Genomic DNA, 3,118 nt, shown 5'->3' with positions numbered 1-3,118 from the left:
GTTTCGAGTTTTGAAGTGTGATTTAAAACACATGATAAACAACAACAACAAAAACCCACAAGTTATGTAGGTAAGATTTATTAACTTGGCGACGTTTCGAGTTTTGAAGTGTGATTTAAAACACATGATAAACAACAACAACAAAAACCCACAAGTTATGTAGGTAAGATTTTATTAACTTGGCGACGTTTCGAGTTTTGAAGTGTGATTTAAAACACATGATAAGAAACAACAACAACAAAAACCCACAAGTTATGTATTGTTCGTTTCAGAATATTCGCGCAAAGTACAACAAATGGGTATCTGCTCATAGTCGTCCCGAATTTAAAACTAACACACTAGAGGGAAGACAGATTATTAACAACACCCACCGCCAACTTTTGAGCTATTCTTGTCTGACCGAATAATGGGATTTGACCGTTACTCTTATAGCCCCAAAGTACGGAGGGTGTTTTCTCGGAGACGGGCTGAGAATCGTAAGTTCTTTACATAACATAGAAGGTTGAAAGGATTATTTTTAATAAAAAACATGGAACAACAACAACAAAATTATCTTGAGCATGAAGAATGAAAGAACATAGTCAGGGGATTTCCTCCCGTACTTTAAAGAGAGGGTTGAAAACATTACTTCTAATAAAAAACGTGAACAACAAAAAAAAGAAGAGAGAGAGAGAGACTTGAGAGTGAAGAATGAAATAATCACTATACACTTGCTGAGGTTTACATTCATACAGAAAACACACTGATTAGAAAAAGTGACGGAACCTAAAGGCATATCGTTACGTCGTACACGTTCAGGAAAAGCACGTGATCGAACACTTTGGACTTGGGTCTGACCTCTAGCTGGCCTCAGCTTTCAACGATGAGGAAGTGAATTCTAAAATGACCTCGTGTAGTCCAGTATATAAACCAGAGTTTTGACCACTGTTACCGAACAGCCTGACAGACTGAGCCCGTGATCGATTTTCAGCCAAAAAGAAAGACTCGAAACTTATTTCTTCTTGACTTGTGCTGTTAGACAAAAGAGTGTGTGTGAGGTAAGCTGAAATTTAATTATAGTTGAAAGTTTATTATTAATATAAACTTCGTTTCAGAAACGTTACAAAAAGAAGCAATCGAGCGGCAAATATTTTGAATACACATTGAGTATAAGTCCGTAAGTGTTTGCGGAGAGTTAACCAAATCAGTAGCAATTAAACTGGGTAACAAATAAATGTAACTAGGGCGTAATAAAATATCAAAAATGTTCAGAATCGCTGAAGAAGAAAAAAAATAATTATGTGGATATTTGTTTGACCCTTAAATTTTCCCTTTTAGTTCCCTGAAATGCCGTTCGGGTTGAAAATACCAAATATTGACATTTTAAAAACTGAAATTAAGATGAGAGACACATGTACACGTTTGATATATGACAGAAGATTCAGAAACACTCTGTTTACATTGTGCTTACTTGCTAACCAAGGAGCTGTTCCTGTTCATTAAAAGTTACTTTCCAGTACTTTCTTTAATATAATATAAGGATAGACTAAGAATTGTCGCCTTTACTCCAAACTATCTGGTTATATTTTTACATTATTTTAGTTACCCGATTCTTCTCGAATTTTATATAAGCTACACTTTAACAATCAAAAGTTGAAAAGGGGAATTTAATATATAACCAAGGAAAATGTTAGTTTTAACAAGATGATTTAAAGAAAATTGTCTGCAGAACCATCGTGCTTGTTAAGAACTGATGAGTGAAAGTAAAGAAGAAAGTATGGTATGTGTAGTGCATCCAGTGCCGACGAGGCCTTTCGCTTAATACCAAGACTGATCAGGCCGTCTGGAATAAGTTTGTTTGTAATCAAACACAAAGGGCTATCTGTGGTCTGACCACCAGGGGTATCGAAACCCGGATTCTAGCGTTGTGAGTCCGAAGACATACCGCTGTGCCACTAGGATAAGACACACTCTATTGGTTGAGACGCTGCTTATATTAAGCAACAATAGGAAGTGTTTTTGGCGTGAACTTCGTTGAGTTGATGAAGAGTAATTATTCCCAATTTGACATGGAGTCATTCACAAGTCTAAATTAGAAACTAATAACATAATATTATTTATTTTAACACTAATTTTTTATTGTTATGTAAGGTAACTTGAACTAACTGTATTCATCATTCCGAAGAACAAGCAAACTAGTAAGCTAGTTTTTGTGTTCTAGTAAGTTTAATAGATTCAGCACTTACTAAAGTACGGAGTAAAAGGTGTGGATATGCGAGGCACTAAATTCACGCGCACAAAAATCCAATAATAGGTTCAGTACTTACTAAAGTACGGAGTAAAAGGTGTGGATATGCGAGGCACTAAATTCACGCGCACAAAAATCCGATAAAAGTAATAGTTTTGAGTGCACTTAATTTTTTAGCTAATTTTAGAGAACATATAGGAAATGATTCACTACACTAAGATTCGTTATCAGACAGTCTCAAAAATAGCCCTGATACACATCCTCTGAACGTACTCCACAGTCCTGATACACATTCTCTGAACGTACTCCACAGCCCTGATACACATCCTCTGAACGTACTCCACAGCCCTGATACACATTCTCTGAACGTACTCGAGTTCATCAATACCCATAACGGGCTTAAAACAAAAAATAAAACAATGTTAACCTTGACATGATGATCATGAGTTTAAACTGATATAACTTTTAACCCGGCACTAGAATAAATTATTTATGAAAGTTCTAAGATGTCTCTGATGAGACTTCGGGGTGTGAGAGTACTAACAGTAATGACTCGTTAATGAAGAACGTTTGTATGGTGTAAGATAAATTACATCAACAATCCTATAGCAACAGAGACTAAACCATTTGTATCTTTTTGTCTGTTTAATGCATTAATCAGGATTTGGAATATAACCATCTGTGTATTCTGAATTAGATATATAAAAAAATACCTCGGTATTTTAATAAGACGTAACGTAGACAACATTCTATATTACGAAACAACAAGTAAAAGCTTGGAATGGTCTATTCCTTCATTGGGGAGAGGGGGGGGGTCTGTGAGCTAGACTCGTTTTGGAGAATTCCACTCCTTATCAGTGACACTGGACACTATCACCAATGAAATATCAG

General features: G+C 35.7%; 1 long non-coding RNA gene across 1 annotated transcript in view; it reads left to right on the top strand.

Moving 5' to 3' along the window:
* Window positions 1–3,118, top strand: part of LOC111088372 — a 10,397-nt gene that overhangs the window by 4,516 nt on the left and 2,763 nt on the right. Inside the window, exon 2 of the long non-coding RNA XR_002612905.1 lies at window positions 575–580. This is a non-coding gene — a long non-coding RNA (uncharacterized LOC111088372). The remainder of the gene's footprint in view (window positions 1–574; window positions 581–3,118) is intronic.

This window comes from Limulus polyphemus, unplaced genomic scaffold, assembly GCF_000517525.1.
Source record: "Limulus polyphemus unplaced genomic scaffold, Limulus_polyphemus-2.1.2 Scaffold3634, whole genome shotgun sequence".
In the NCBI taxonomy this organism is placed as follows: domain Eukaryota; kingdom Metazoa; phylum Arthropoda; class Merostomata; order Xiphosura; family Limulidae; genus Limulus; species Limulus polyphemus.
Note: the sequence above shows the minus strand (reverse complement) of the source record. Positions and strands in the feature narration are given on the sequence as shown.